Source organism: Chiroxiphia lanceolata, chromosome 7 (assembly GCF_009829145.1).
Source record: "Chiroxiphia lanceolata isolate bChiLan1 chromosome 7, bChiLan1.pri, whole genome shotgun sequence".
Classification (NCBI taxonomy): Eukaryota; Metazoa; Chordata; class Aves; order Passeriformes; family Pipridae; genus Chiroxiphia; species Chiroxiphia lanceolata.
The window spans coordinates 37,484,610-37,500,739 of record NC_045643.1 but is presented as its reverse complement, the minus strand read 5'-3'; the positions used below and the strand labels follow the sequence as shown (position 1 = coordinate 37,500,739).

Here is a 16,130-nt window from a genome sequence, read left to right as displayed (position 1 = left end):
AATTGTAATGCATGGGGAGACATTTCTTAGGGAGAAATCCTTCCCTGGGAGGGTGGGGAGGCCCTGGCACAGGTTGCCCGGAGAAGCTGTGGCTGCCCCTGGATCCCTGGAAGTGTCCAAGGCCAGGTTGGACAGGATTTGGAACAACCTGGGCTAGTGGAAGGTGTCCCTGCCCATGGTAGGGTGTGGAATGAGATGAGCTTTAAGTTCCCTTCCAACCCAAATCATCCTGGGATTCCATGATTCTCTACTTTCCTTAAGCTCATTCCCTCCAAACCTCCTGGGATGGTTCCTTGGGCCAGCCATGGACTTGTGCTTGTGGCCTCCAAAATGACAGATTTTTCACTTTTTCGCTGCAGGGAAGGGAGAAATATTTCATAAACACCCCCATGTTTGAAGAAAAAAAAAGAGATTTATAGTTGTTGATGCAGAAATTCCAGGAAAAAAAAATTACTGAGGCAGCTGTGAAATTGTTGCATGGGAGAGACATGAGACATTTCTTTGTGTGAAGGAAGCTGGAGCTGTGGTTTTATGAACTGTGTATCAGCCATTACCTGCTCACAGAAGGGCTCTTCAGCCTGGCTCACAGGGGCATAAAACATTCCAAGAGCAGAAGGTGGAATCAGTGGGTGTATAAAACCGGTTCTGCCAGGCTGGGGTTGATGTGGGGGGAAGTATCAGAGCATGGCAGGTTCAAATCCGGGGTATTTTTTTTATTCCAAGGGACAGCAGTTTCATTGAAGTTGCTGTTTCCCCACCAGGCAGGAGTTCTCCATATTAAGGCATTCCAGCCACTCCATGAGGTCCTGTGGGTGTTCCCAGTCTCCAAAGGGGATGCAAATCCAGGTGCCTGGTGGATGCAAACGCTCCGGGCTGGGCAGAGCAGCTGGAGGAACGAGCAGGACAGGACCTGCTTTTCTGATCCAATTCCTGCTTTGCCTCTCTCCAGAGCTCCCCTGCCCGTTCCCTGTTGGTCTCCTCACTGATTCCCAAGTTAAATATTTGTTCCTGAGTGGCTGCAGAACTGACAAGTTTCCTGGATCCTTTCCATCCCGTGTTTGGAGCTGACATCACCCTCTCCCTCAGAGCTTTCCTGCTCCTCAGGGGCTGACCTCGGACACCACATGGAGTGCTGCCTTCTAGGATTCAGGGATTCACTGGCTCATGTTCCCAGAAGGATCCACACAGGCACAAGACTCCTTTGATATCAGGGATTCCTCAGCCACTTGCCATTTGTTGTCCTTTAGAATTCCAAGACAAACATGCTGAGAGTGCTGGATACATTTATTTGGATCTTGGTTCTCCCTTGCAGTTCCTGCTCTCTCTGGAATCTCTTTCTCTCCCAGACATTTAAGATCTTTTTCCCTGTGTGGTTTTTTCCCTGTTCCCCCCCTTCCCTTTTTAGTGTTTAGGGTGCACGCCTTTAATTCCATATTTGTGGAATAAGGAACTGATCTGTCTTAATGATTTGCTCTTATGGGAACTCCTAAATCCTACTAAAACCAAACCAACTCTTTTCATTGCTTGGAATTGCACAATTTATATTTATTGCTCAGTTCCTCAGAGAGAATAAGTAACCAGTTCTTAAAAGGACAGAAAGGATTGGTGCTTTTGCAGGAATAACTTTAAAGCACAACTACTCATTTTTTTAATTGCTAAATCCTACTCTCCTTCTAGTTCAGGGATGATAAGGTCAGACAGGAGACACAGATTCCATGGAGAAGTTTGTCAAGTGTTTATTATGGAGCCTGTGATTTCTTCTTGGCATTTGTGCAGGAGAGACCTGCAGAGATTAATGATCAATAATTGTGAGAGAATCTTCCTAGAGAAGCAGCTGGAAGACAGAGCATTGTAGTGGTTGGAATCTGGGCTGGGATTGTTGTTTGCTGAATTTATTTGGGCAAGTTCTTCAACTTCTCAGTGACTCAACTTCCCTGTTTTGAAGCAGAGTTACCAGTAAGACATCAAAACTGGAGGCTATTAATGAGAAATCAAGTTACATTGCTGAAGGTATCAAAAAAATCGCCCATATCCTGCTTTAATAGACCCATTTTCTCACTTCCAATAACTTCTGAGGCCAGAAAAATGGCCTTGGTGATGACTTGAGTGGAATTGATAAAGGAGAAAGTGGTTCTTAGAGAAAATAAGAATGACAGAATGTGCTGACCCAAGGAAAACAGGAAAAATGGTCAATTCAGGATCTCTCAGGATCCTCAGGGATCTGACCAGCTGCCATTCCAGGTCCTGCTGAGGTGTTTCTGCAGGAGAGGAAAGGGAATAAGGTGCTCTCCTGTAGCATTTTCATCTCATGTGCAGAAGCACCAGTCAGCGTTGGAAGGTCATGATTTAATTTTGAGTGGAAGAAACTCCCTGATAACTGTTAAATAAATCAATGTTGCTTCCCTTGGCAGAGCCACGGGAATAGAAGGGTTTAGTCCTGAGGTTCAGAACTGCTTCTGAGGTGTTCAAAACACCCAATCCTTGTAGTTACTCCTGTTTTACAAGGAATCTGATTTTTGGGCTTTAAATTATTTAGAAATACATAAGCAGCCAGTAACCAAGTTCATCTCTGTTGAAAAAAAGTCACCATGAGTGTGGTTTATGGTCTGAAGAGGATGTAGATGGGCATTATACACGTGGGAAAACAAATCCATGTGATGAAGGACATGGGGTGGTTTGGAATACAGAGGAAACTGGGTGTGAAACACCGAGTTTTGAATTCCAGGCTTGGTTTTGGGGATCACCTGCTGCAACAATCGAGTGCTCGGTGTTGTACAAACTCAATAATTGCTTCAAGTGGTTTAATACCACATATCTGTTGTCTGCAATAACTAAACCCTCCCCAATGTTTCTGCTAACAGGGTGGAGGGATCTGCCCAGGGTTGGATTTCTGCCTGCCAGACAAAGACCTGACAGCATTTGTGGTGAAATAATCTGCTCTGTTTGCAGACTGGAGGAGAAATCCTTTCTGTACAGCTGGTGAGTTTTTGTTTTCACAGTCAAAACAGATGCACTGGGGAGGGAAGCCACTGGGGATGGTTTGCTTTAACCCTGCTGGAGTCATTAGCTGTTGGATTCTAAACTGTTTGTTGTTTAAACATGCTGATTCCAGGCCAGCTTTCCAAGGAAAAACTTCCATGCTGTGAGAGCTCTGATTAAGTGAAAGCTCACCCAAAACAACGGTACAAAAACACCAAAACACCCATACAAAAAAACCAAAACACCCCTCCCCTCCCTCTTCTGCTCTGTGGCCACTAAAACCTGAAGAAAATTTATAAAGAGCACGTGCACATTTCTTTCCTAAGCCCTAAATTTGTGCCAGTTAAATGTACAGGGAATGTGGGGCTTTGTGGCTCTCAGGCACATTCATTCTTGTGGAAGCACTGGCTGTAAATCCAATTTTATAGATTAAAGACTTGCAACATAATGTAGGCACCTGTCGGTTTATGGGAGCCTAAAAATACCTCCCTGGTTGTTTGTTTTTTTTTTCAGTAACTTGGAACATGTGTATGTTTTTTGATACCTTTTAGCTATTTTTTTTTTGCAGTTCTTGTCTGTCACCTCAGCCTGTTGTGGCAGCTCTAATAGGGAATAATAAAGGACATGCTGTTCACTGGCTGGTTCAGATGCAGTGAGGCTTTGCCATTAGCAGTTCATAATATAATAAATGTAATAATATAATATAATGTAATTAATTTAATATAATATAGTATAATATAATATCTCCCCATGGTGCAGAAAGAAGCCAAAAGGCAGCACTGAGGAGGTGACAAGGTGGGCTCTGTCACCCTGGGTGAGCTGGGTGTGATTACAGGGAAGGGAGAGATTGTCCTGACTGGAAAAGATTCAAAGGTTCTGTTTTGTCAGGGACTAAATGAGGAGGAGTCTTTGTAGTGTCAGGGTAAAAGGAGCTCTCCCAGGCTGAGGATTTGCTTGTACCAGCGTGGGAGGCTGTTCTTCTGGAATTTGGAACTCAAAGTTGGTCAAGAGCCTTGGTGTGGGGCAGTCCTGGCTTCAGGACATGTCTGTGTGAGCACATCAGGGCAACTCTTGACTCTTTGCTTGAGGATTTGTGTCTTATTGTTGGTAAATGTTCTGGGACAAGATATTGTGGAGCTCAAGGGGAGCCAATCATCAAATCACAGAATCATGGAATGGTTTGGTTTGGAAGGACCTTAAAGCCCATCCAGTTCCACCCCCTGCCATGGGCAGGGACACCTTCCACCAACCCAGGTTGCTCCAAGCCCCGTCCAACCTGGCCTTGGACACTTCCAGGGATCCAAGGGCAGCCACATCTTCTGTGGACAACCTGTACCAGGGCCTCACCACCCTCAGAGCCAACAATTTCTCCCAAATATCCAAACTAAATCCACTCTGTTTCAGAGAGAAATCAAACAAGGGCCTTTTGGATCCTTTTGGTCCTTTTCAGGATCAGGTCAAACTTGTGAGTGAAACAAATGGGGTAAGGGCTAATTAGAGATGAGATTTAGGAATCCCAGCACCTCACACCTGTGTCTGATGCCCACATCAGGAGCACTGCTTTGGGAATCTCTGCTTTCCCTTCCACCTTCCCTCAATGGCACTGAGATTTCCATCCTTTCATTAAATATGGTTGAAACTGGCCCATGGTTCAAAAAAATTACCATTTCTGAACAGGGGCAGAGGCAGACTGGGAGCTGCTGTGTTTGCATAAGCCTTGTTTTCTTAGGAAACCAGGCTAAAAAGCCATGGCTGTGTTGATATAACCTCTGCTGGTGTTGGGATGGGGTTGGCTCATGCTGAAGTGCTGATTCATCTGACAGTGTGTTTAGCTGTGGTGAAGAGAACGAGAGCAGTGTTTGCAGATAACACAAAGTTATTGGCTTGAAGCTGGGAGATGGGAGGGAAGAAACAGGAAGGAAATCTGAGCTCTTGTAGGTCAATCTTTTGGTTACATTGGCATTAAATCAAGAGCAGGAGGAGAAAAATTGTGCAACAAGAATCTGAGCCTTTTTTTTTTTTTTTTTTTTTTTTTTTTTTTTTTTTTTTTTTTTTTTTTTTTTACTGGCTCACCACTTTCTATTTAGGGGAACCCAAAATGACCTGGCTTCCTGGGCTGGAAACAGTAGTAACATGTCCTTGATGACAGCCTGACTTTTACATTTCAAGCCAGTCTTTGCTACATGTTTAGGACATTTTTTAGCTGATTCCATAGTTTGAAAGGTGGTAGGACCTGGGACTGCATCCTGGGGCACAGGAGACACCAGGAGATGGTAATAAAATCATAGAATCCCAGAGTGGTTTGGGTTGGCAGGGACATTAAAAATTATCCTGTTCCACCCCCTGCCATGGGCAGGGACACCTTCCACTAGCCCAGGTTGCTCCAAGCCCCATCCAACCTGGCCTTGGACACTTCCAGGGATCCAGGGGCAGCCACAGCTTCTCTGGGCAACCTGGGCTAGGGCCTCCCCATCCTCACAGGGCAGAATTTTTTCTAATAGCTCTTCCAAACCTCCTCTCTCTCCATTTGCAATCAGTGCTGAGTTAGGGCTGCCTCTTCCACCCCCAGCAAATCAACACTTGGTGCTTCCCTCCTCCTCCCCCTCACTCTTACATAAATATTGTCCCTCATTCCTCTTTTTCCCAACAATTCCTGCAGGAAGAAGGAGGCAGGAATGGTCAGCACGAGGGAGATTAAACAGAGCCATCAGCAGCCCAACTCGTACAGTTTCTCTCCTTTGCTGGGCTCTTATGCTAAATTTAATCTGTCCCCCAGACAGCTCAGAATCTATTTTTTCCCTCTGTTCTGTTTTTATTCAGGCTGTTCCCTGAGTGCTCCTTACCTGTGCCCAGCCTGTGTGACACAGGGACAGAGTGATGAGACATGGGGGGATACCTTGGGCCCACTACAATTGGGAGAGGGGTCCCCACTGCCCTCAGCAGAACATCAGCACCACGAGTGGCTCAGGCATTTTATTCTTTGGAAGAACAGGAGTCTGAGGATGCAGCAGTTGGATACAGGCAGTTGAATATTTGTTCTATTCCTGAAATATGTCACTTGAGGGACAGAAGGATTAATCTCACCTCACACAACATTTGCATCCCACTGCAGGGCCACCAACTGCACCCCAAACTCAATGTATATGCTTTAAACATATATTTTAAAATGCAGCTTTTAGAAAGAAGGGAGGATGTGCATCCAGGAGATGTTTTTTTTGTCATTTAACCTCTTACCCAGACAACAATTGTCACAGAGACCCCGAGCACGAACTTGAGGGAAAAAGGAGACAGAGAAAGGAAACAGCAGGAGAAGTTGTGCTCACACACCTTTCTGGCAAGGTGAAAGAACACAGAGCTCTTGTTTGATGCCTCCTGTATGTAGGAGAATTCACAGGATCATGGATTTGTGGAATCACAGGGTGATTTGCGTTGGAAAGAATCTTAAATCTCACCCTGTTCCACCCCCTGCCACGGGCAGGGACACCTTCCACCAGGCCAGGGCACTCACAATGGCTCTTGTAATTTGTTTTATCTCCCAATTTCTTCCTCTTTCATCTTGCAGGGCCTTGAAAACTGGACTTTACCTTTCAGTGCTTGGCTTTGGCCAAAAGCAGCCCCATCACACACAGCACTTGCACAGCTCAACACTTCTAATCTTCTCTGATCACCATGAGCAGCATGGAAAGTGTTCCCTGCCCCTTTTCCTCATTTCTACATAATATTGGGATCACAGAATTCCTGTTTTTCCTTGCACTGCCCAAGCAGTGACTTTTACCACTATTCCCATTGACTTCTTGCCATAAGAAGCTTTTTTGCTTCTTGTTCTGAAGGTCCCTAAAATGAAAATTTAAGTCATTCCTCACAAGTCTAATCAACCCACACAAGAGAGAACAATTTTATTTAACAATAAAACACAGTGTGGTGGAATCAGCTACCACCTGGATTTTCCAAAATGCCCTCCCTCAGAAATAAACTTTATTCCACTTCTGTGGAATATTTATTCCACTTCTTCTGCCTGCTGGGTGTTTGGAGCCTGCTGGATGATGCAGAAGAGAATTAGGATTCATTGCTCTGCTTTCCCCTGTGCACACAAATAATACACTCACAGGAGTGGGATTATTTATTCATAGGTGTGAGGAAATGGTGTAAATACTTCACACAAAATTAACATTTAAAAAATGCATGAAAAGTGATTTCAATATACTTAGTACTACCTTAGATATGTAGCTTTAGTTTTTCTTCCTCTGCACGTTTTGAAAGAGTTCTGTCTCTAAAATAAAGCACCTATAGACACCAGAGAATAATTGGGTATTAAATTGAAATAATTAAATTATATCAATTTCTGTGGAGTCTGAGTATTTGACACTTCTGTGAACACTGAAAAATCTGGAATAACTGAGCAAGTTTATAAATTATTTTTGATATTTTTGGTTATTCAAGAGAACTCCACAGAATTGAATTTACTTTGAATCTCCATCTCTCTATGTCAGATCAGAACTACTGAGCCTCATTTGCACCACTCAGGGTAAAACACAGCTTAATACTTTGAATATTTTGGTCTTTTGCCTCTTCCTGAGCATGTCTTGATGCCCAACTGTAGGAGCAGAAGGACCATATTTGAAGAAGAAATTTGAGTAAAGCTGAGACTGAGTTCTGAGCTTGGAGCTGTTCAGTTCTCTGCAGTGAGAGAGACCTGAGAGCACTTATCTCCTTCTTTCAATTTTGCAGGTCAGAAATAAAGCCATTTGAAGGGAAAATGGCTCAAACAGTCCCCCAGACTCTGCTGTTCACATCACTTGGGCCCAGCTGGGAGCACCTGCTCAGGGAGTTTAACTCAGGCTCAAAGACCTATTTCAGTTCCAGGTCTGTCTGGGTCAGAGAAGGAAGGAAGAGTTTTCCTTCTGCTGCTGAAAATACTTTATTGTGGTGTTTGCATTAATTTGTGTCAACATAATAATTGCTTTTACCTGAGAGTTATGGGGTGTTTTTTTTCAGAACAGGAGATTCTAAAGATCTCCAGCATCGATGCTTCAAACTTGTGTCTTCCAGAAAAAAAAAAAAAAAAAGGCAGGAAAAGAGATCCCAGAGGCTTTTGTGGGTGATTCTGTGATAGAGAATATCCTCAAACCAGGGATTCTGCAGAGATGATGGGGAGTGGGGACAACACAAACAAATGGATTTGGAGTAAGGATTCAAAAGAAACAGAAGTCACGTGGCTCTTACTTTTTACATCTGAGTCTTTATTCTTTCTGATTATCTTCTGTGTCTGTGTAAGGATGGGAAAGAGGAAACTCAGGGAAGAGAATGCCTGGTTTTCCTGCTGACCAGAGGCAGGTTTGGCCACAGAATGGGGAATGGGAAGGAAGTTGGTGGGTGCTGGTGGCAGCACTGCCAGGGGAGCTCCTCTGCTCCTGGGGGCAGGAAGTTCTCAGCCCACCCCTCCTGGGTGACACCAACGCTCCTTTGTCTCCAGCTGAGGAATTTTGCTGCCTGTACCACAGGCAGAATGTCTTGGATAAAATTCACAGCTGCTGTGGGTGGAGAAGAATGTCTCAAAGGGCCAAACTGAGCCTTCTTCTGGCTGGGGAGTCGGAAAGGAAGGAGGGCAGGCCAGGCTTGGGCTTGTGTCATGGTCTCACTATGTCTGCTGGCTTGGAAGGACCAGTATCAGGGGAGGGAGTTGATTTTCCTGAGCCACATTTGCTTGGGATCATGTTAATTGAAGGCCTCTGGTTTTTAACAGTCTCACATTTCTTACATGATGGATCATGTTTGTTGGGTGGTTGGTTTTGCCTGAGCAACACTAAGAGGAGGAGAGAAGGTTCTGGGAGAACTTCCAGTTCTGAAAGGGGGCCTGTAAGAAACACAGGGACAGGACATGTGGCCATTCCTTTCAACTGAAGAATTTAGGTTGATTTAGATTAGACATAAGGAAGAAGCTTTTGACAATGAGGGTGGGAAGGCCCTGGCACAGGTTGCCCAGAGAAGCTGTGGCTGCCCCTGGATCCCTGGAAGTGTCCAAGGCCAAGCTGGAATGCAAGATGTCCCTGCCCATGGTCTAGATGACCTTTAAAAGTCCCTTCCCACCCAGTCTATTCTAGGATTTTATGAATAGTTCCTTTTATTCTGCCTTAGAAGCTGAACCAGCATCAATGCTCTTGGATTGGAGATATTCCCCAAAGTGTGGTAAAAGCCTATGAGCCCGTTCTGCTCCCATCCATTTTAGAGTGGAGAGGTCTCCACTGTGCTTTGGGATCCCTGGGGTGGCTGACACAGTGTCTCCTGGTGCTGGCAGGGTCAATCCAGCTAACACTGACACTGCTGGCAGGTTTGGTGAAGGAATCAGAGCCTTCTTTAGCAACAGCAGTTGGAGACACCAAGAGCTGTCCCTTCTTTGAAAGCCATGTTTTGAAAGCTCCAGTCTATTAGACCTTGAGCTGCTGGCTGGAAACTCCTACAGGGGCATCCAAACTCCTGCTTTTCCCATTTGCTCCTGGGAAGGCAAATGTGACAACTCACTCTGGGTCAGGCCTGACTTCCTTCATCAGCTTTGGATGAGTCTGATGCTGCTCATTTTCCTCCTGGAGGAGCTGCATGGAATGTCCAGTTAGTTCAGGCAGCAGAGCCAGGTGGTCAAAGCTGCTCCTTGGGATGGGAATCCTGCACCTGTGGCCTACAGGTTGTTCCACTTGTTGGCTTGGAACAGGAGGCAGGATCCCATTTGTCCAGGTTGAATCCCAGGGCTGTGTTCCTCAATGTTTGCTTCCTTCTCCTTTGGCTGTTTTTCCTTGTTCATGTTACGCTGCCACAGGAATGATCAATGGAAGCCTTGAACTGGAGCCAACAGGACTTGTAGGAGCCAGTCTGGAATGACTTCCTACTGCTGTGTGCCAGAGTCATGAATTCCTGACATTCCTGTCACCTGAACAGGTTCAGTGGCACTTCTGGAAGGGATTGGTTCAGAGCTGGTTGGTTGCATTTAATCACACTGGGGTGATTCTGCTGTTCCTGATGGAATTGTGTCACCTCGGGAAGGCTGATGGCACCAAATGTCTTGCAAACCTTGGGGTTCTTATTGTGGTTAAAATCCTCCTGACTGACTTCAGGAGCTTCACAAAAATCCCCACCCCACGGAATTAATGCACAATGCAGAATTTTACATTTTCCGTGCCTTGTAATTCAATTTAATTATTTCCTACTGCAGAAAACTATTATTTATTTACTTATTTTTTAAAAAAATAAATCTCCAAAATGGCAGTCACTTATTTTTAATAAGATTCTGTTTGAGTCCTCCCCAAACAATGGGGGGGGGATGCCATGTGTCATTCCAGGAGCCAGGAGCAGGGAGCTCCTTTTCCTCAGTGCTCTGGGGCTGGGCATGAAATGCTCTGGCTGGGATTTTATGAGCCAAATGTAAATGTGCTTAATGAGACACGAGGGGACCACTCTGTGGCTGGGGAGAAATGGCTTTTAGCAGCAGATGCAGACAAAAGTATTGGATTTCAGTCTACAAAAAGCCAAAGACAAAAAGAAATAGAGCCTGTAGTCCCAACTGGAGGAAGGAGGTGTCAGAATTTAGAAGGCTGAACAGCTGTAGCCTGTTTATGTGTTTTAATCCATTGTTAGAGAACTGGAAATTAAACAAAAGGCCAAGGCCAAGAGCATATTAAATCCCTTTTTCAAAAAGATCTGCAGCTGACCAAGGCTACAAAAAGAAATGTGAGGTTTGTCAGTAGTTTTAGGCTTATACGGAAAGAACCTAAAATGCACTGAAAGGTTCTTCTGAGTGGGTGTTGCAGGGAAAACTCGAAATCACAGAATGAGAACAAATAATTCAGATATCTCATGGTGTCAGAGACCTGGTGAGTGCCTGAAACCTGCCCTTCCAAAGCTCATAACCTCCATCTGAGAATATTCCTGCTGTGCCAAGTGTTTCAATCCCAATCTGGCTGCCTGGGTAAACCCTTTTCCTCAAAGTGTTGCAAAGTGACATGGTTCTGACCTTTAACAATGCTGGCATTTGATGCTGGTGAAAAAGGAAGCAAAAAAGTAATTATGAAATATTTTTATTGGCCTCAGCAACAGCTCTGCAGTGCAGATGGTTTAAATTACCTACCTCAGGGTTCCAGTGTAAAGCTCAGATCCATCTCCACAGTTTTAATATTTAAAGGGAGGTACTAACTTGCTGGCCTGGATCTTGAAAGCAGCTTAATTGAGCCCTTAAAAGCTGGTAGTTGTGTCTTGTTTTGCAGGAGTCAACAAACACTTTTCCCCTGTTCATTGGCAGGGCATTACTCACACTCAGACGAGGAGGGATTTTTTCTTTTTCCCCAGACTATTCCATCTTTCAGCAGAACATGAATCCTAATGGATGCAGTTGGACTCCACTGCCTTGTCTGTGTGGTGGCTCAGGTCAAAACAGAGTTTTGGGTGGAAAAAGACCTTAAAGCTCATCCAGTCCCACCCCCTGCCATGGGCAGGGACACCTTCCACTAGCCCAGGTTGCTCCAAGCCCCATGCAAGCTACTTTCAAACCCAAAAAGCCCCATCAGGCCGTTGTGCCACAGGGTTTCTACTGCTCCTTTGAAACAAGGACTGAAACAAGGCAGCCCTTCCCTTCTTATCTAGGCAGTTTTTGGTATTTTTAAAGCCGTTGGGGGAAGATTCATTAATTTATGCTTTTTTTCCCCTTCTCTTTCACTCCAGTGAAGCCCCACACAAACACCTAATTTATGCCTTTTATACTCTTTCAGAGAATCACAGAATCCTAAAACGGTTTGGGTGGGAAGGGACTTCAAGGATCATCCAGTTCCATCCCTTGCCATGGGCAGGGACACTTTCCACTATCCCAGGTTGCTCCAAGCCCCGTCCAACCTGGGATCACTAAACCAGCTGGGAAGTCAGACTGGAACCACACTACACCCAAACACACAGAGCTCTCAGAGTGTAACAAACCCCCAGTTCCCTCTTCGGTTCTGTACAGAAAAACCTCCAGCTCTGAAAAGCCTCTGACTGTTGCTTTTTGTAACAAGTCAAACAGATGGATTGGAAATAGTATTTACTGTTTATTTCCTCAGCATATCAATATGTGAGGAGCCAGTTTAAATTACGGTCTGACTGCAAACAAACCAACCCACGCCAAAGCAGTGGAGTAAACACTGGTGTGTTTTGTTTCTCGTCCATATTATGGGAATTTAGAGGGCTGATGTTTCTGTTTTCACTGGCTACCTCTGACTGACCCGATTTTAAGCCTTGTAATAGAAGGCAAAGATTATGGGTTAAAAGATTTTGTGGGGAATTGCCACAGTCCTTATTCCACAGCACTTCAGAAGGTTGGCACTTCAGAGCTCACAGGCTTTAGCGGCAGGAACAAGATTTCTACCTATTTCAGAGCTGTTAAATTTCCTTTTACATGAGAAGGACAAGTGTGAAGCCGTTGCCAGGTACTCTGATGGTGGGTTTGTGGTGCAGCAATCTGTTCCTTCCTCTCTTCCCTGGCTCCTGCTCGTGCTTTATTTTCTGGGCTGACTTCTTGACCTTTCTGGGAGACAGCTGAGAGCCCTAAACCAGCAGAAAATCAACACTACCAAAAAGGAGGATGGTTTGGGCCAATTTGGTCCCCAAAGCTGGCTCACCTTGAAGCCTTGAAGTACCAGGAATGGGATGGGGACACGTGGCTGAGGACAGAGGGGATGAAATGGCACCTTTTGAGCCGTGAAATGGCTCAGCTGAGCTGTGTCCCTGAACTCTGCACACCAAACCACGTCAAATTTGTTACCACTCAGCCTGTGTGTTATTAATTTAACATCCAGCCCAACAAATTAGCTAAAATGTCAGCTCTTGACCAGTCTGTCCCACTGGCCACGTGCTTCCAGCTGCAGTTTTCCCAACCGGCATCTCGTGGAAATTGAGACCAGATGAACCAAGGGAATGCAAAAAGAGTGAATTGAATATCCTCCCCGAATTATTCACTTATTTCAACAAACAAGAAGCACACTGATGTAATATATGACTGGTCTCAATGCTAAAAGCAAATCAAGAACTGGAATGTACTTACGTGGCGAGACAGTAAATATCTTTGAGTCCTTATAATCCATTAAATTGCAAGAGTATGTCTGCCTGTCTAAATGGAAGGAGACATCTCTTCTCTCCACCACTGTCATTTACTCCTCCGCTTCCTGCTTCTTTAGCCTTTTCTTTTTTATTCCTTTTTTCTTCCTTTTTTTTTTTTTTTTTTTTTTTAAAATAGGGCTCCTTTTGTATGTGTGAAACTACTGCTACTCCCACTGAAGTTTTCTCCTGAAAAGCAGAGTTAAAGTGCAGTGGAAATTGGTGGAGCAAAGATGCAGCTTTTCCCCTGGTAGCAGAGGATGGAGTGACACCAAAAATGGGCTCCAGCGATGGGAGCTGAGCCACCCTCACCCTGTGCCGTGCCTTGGAGCTGTTGGCTTTGCTTTTGGCCACCAGCTGGGATGTTTGCTGTCACCTCCTTGGCCTGGTGATGCAGATGAACACCCCAGAACTGACTGGTTTGTGAATGAACACCCCAGAGCCGACTGGTTTTTGAAGTATCCTTGTGCTACTCCGCTGAAAATTCCTCTGTGCCCCAGCCTGCCCAAAGCTTTGGGGCTGGGCAGACCCAGTGCTTCTCCAGGTGATAAATATACCTTTTAGGGTGATAAATGTTGGTTCAGCACAGAGGAATAATCTTTGGCATGATGCTTTAGCCCTGGCAGGGGGCTTTGCCAGTCTGCCCTAAGCCACAGAGTAAACCTGGCTCAGGGTTCCTGCGGGTCTCAGCAGTGGGATCTGAGGTCAGGGTGCACAAAGGGGGTGGAGGTTCCACAGTGTGTGTGTTTTCCAGTTTATCTATCTGTGTCAAACTGATTTGGCAACCATTCAGGTTGCCCTGGAAGTATATTTTGTGTACAAGTGGAGATATTGAAAATACAGTGATGTTTAATCTTGTTCTCCACTCTCCACATCCTGGTGTTGGTTCCCACGTGCTGGCCCCTCATGACTTCAGCTCATCATCAGGTGCATCAAAGACCTTCACCTGAGCAGACAGACTTAAAAGAAAATCTGATTTTTTGCACATTCCCAAACAAATGGACTCAGTTGTGGAAGTTTTTCACGGCAGAGGTGACAGGGAAGAAACCCTCCACAATTCCCCTACATTTCCAAATCCCAAAAGTCTTCCTTTGTAAACCAGGTTCACTCACTGGCTGTGGTTGTTTGTTGTCTGAGCAGTAATGGGGTGCTGGCCCCTATCTGGGGTTGGGTTTAGCAGGAGCATCTCTGTGCTCCTGGAATACGGAATTCTTTGCCTCTAGGAGAACACAGTTTGGTTACTTCTTTTTCTGGGCCACTAAAACCTCATCCAACCACCTCTTCTGCTTGATTGAAATATTAATGAGTCATTAATCCAAATAGCAAATTATTTAGTGACACATCAGCCAAAATCTCAAGTCTAAAGACCTTTTACACCCTGAGTGTTATAATTTTACATAAATAATGTGAATTGGCTTGAATTCTTTATGCAAAGTTATGAATGGGTTTAATTTGTACTGCTTATTACAGACCAGAAATCATCTCTCAATTAGTGACTTGGGTGGTTAGGCTTGTTAGGAACTTACTGACCCCTAAACCCACCTTTTTGAAAGAAAAATACACATTTTGTGCATAAATATTTGCCATAATATTGTTCATATTATTGAGATTGTGCAAAATTTTAACTTCAGAAAATGCTACCTGGTGTTTACCTCTAAGTCATTTAAGGAATTTAAACACATGCAGATTTGAACTTAAATATCCTTTGTCTAAAGAGCTTTTAAGGTAGTTTAGTGATGGAACCGCTTTAATTTCCCTCTAATTGAGCTCCTCACACCTATGAGACCCTCAAGGCTGTGGAGCTGCTATTTTCAGAGGTGCTGAGTGTGTACAGCTGCTGTTGCCTTCCCTCCGTGCTCGGGATGTTCAACACTCCTCAAAATGAGCACACACAGCAGCTGCTGCTGCTGGAGCACCAGAGTCCTGGGAAAATGGCTGGGAATTTTCTAGCAAGGTTCTGAAGTGCTCAGAGGAGAGATTTAGATTAGATGTTGGGATGAAATTCTTCCCTGGGAGGATGGGGAGGCCCTGGCACAGGTTGCCCAGAGAAGCTGTGGCTGCCCCTGGATCCCTGGAAGTGTCCAAGGCCAGGTTGGACGGGGCTTGGAGCAACCTGGGCTGGTGGAAGGTGTCCCTGCCCATGGCAGGGGGTGGCACTGGATGGTCTTTAGCTCCCTTCCAACTCAAACCACTCCAGGATTCCCTGAAAACTGATTTAGAGCTGTGTGTGAGTGACACGGTCACCCTGAGCTCCCACACCTACCACGAATATCTAACCCATAAATCACATGCCCTTCACCACAGAATCCCCTTGTTTTGGCCAACAAGAGTTACAAACTTGACAGAAGCTGAAAAAGCTCCCCTTCATTGAGCTTAAAGAATTTTACTTTGGTGTGTTAGGATCAGGGACAGAACTGAAACATGAATAGCACCGAGCTCTCCCATCGTCCAAAACATGATTGGCAAGTCAGTCCCACATCTGCTGGTTCAATTCTCCATCCCAGGTGTCCAAGCAGGTCTTGAGCAGCAGATTTTTGTGTTGAACTCTCAGAGCCGAAGGGTTTTGTGTTTTCCACGATCGTTCCCTAACTTTTATTCAAATAGGTTTCCATTTGCTGAAAGAGCAATTTTAAAATGTCACACTCCAGCCTGTCACCAGGGCTTTGCCTGAAAACATCTGGACAGTGGGAACAGCTTTGTGCCAAGGGAAAGTGGACCATTATTTCAAACCTTTCATTTTCACTGCTGCAAATTAACAATTACATGTAATTCAGAGTATATACTCTGCACATTCTGGCTGAACAAACCCACTGAGATTTATAAAAAGAATCAGGCAGCTCTAGAGATGTGAATGTTCAGACTGGAAATATTGGGTTATTCCCACTGAAACACCACCACAAATGTTCCTGGTGAGTCCCTGATGCGATGAGGCGGGAAGGACATTGAAGTTCCCACTCTCAGGGTTATTAAAGAGCTTTTTCAGCCCAGGACACACGTGCAGCTGCAAAGCTGTGTCCATTCACAGCTTTTGAAACGGGAAA

The 16,130-nt window shown here is 45.0% G+C and overlaps 1 long non-coding RNA gene across 3 annotated transcripts in view; it reads left to right on the top strand.

The window, feature by feature from the left end:
* LOC116789339 overlaps positions 1–16,130 on the top strand; it is a 155,749-nt gene that overhangs the window by 68,313 nt on the left and 71,306 nt on the right. For all 3 annotated transcript variants that reach the window (XR_004357987.1, XR_004357988.1, XR_004357989.1), the window contains one exon: positions 2,862–2,979. This is a non-coding gene — a long non-coding RNA (uncharacterized LOC116789339). The remainder of the gene's footprint in view (positions 1–2,861; positions 2,980–16,130) is intronic.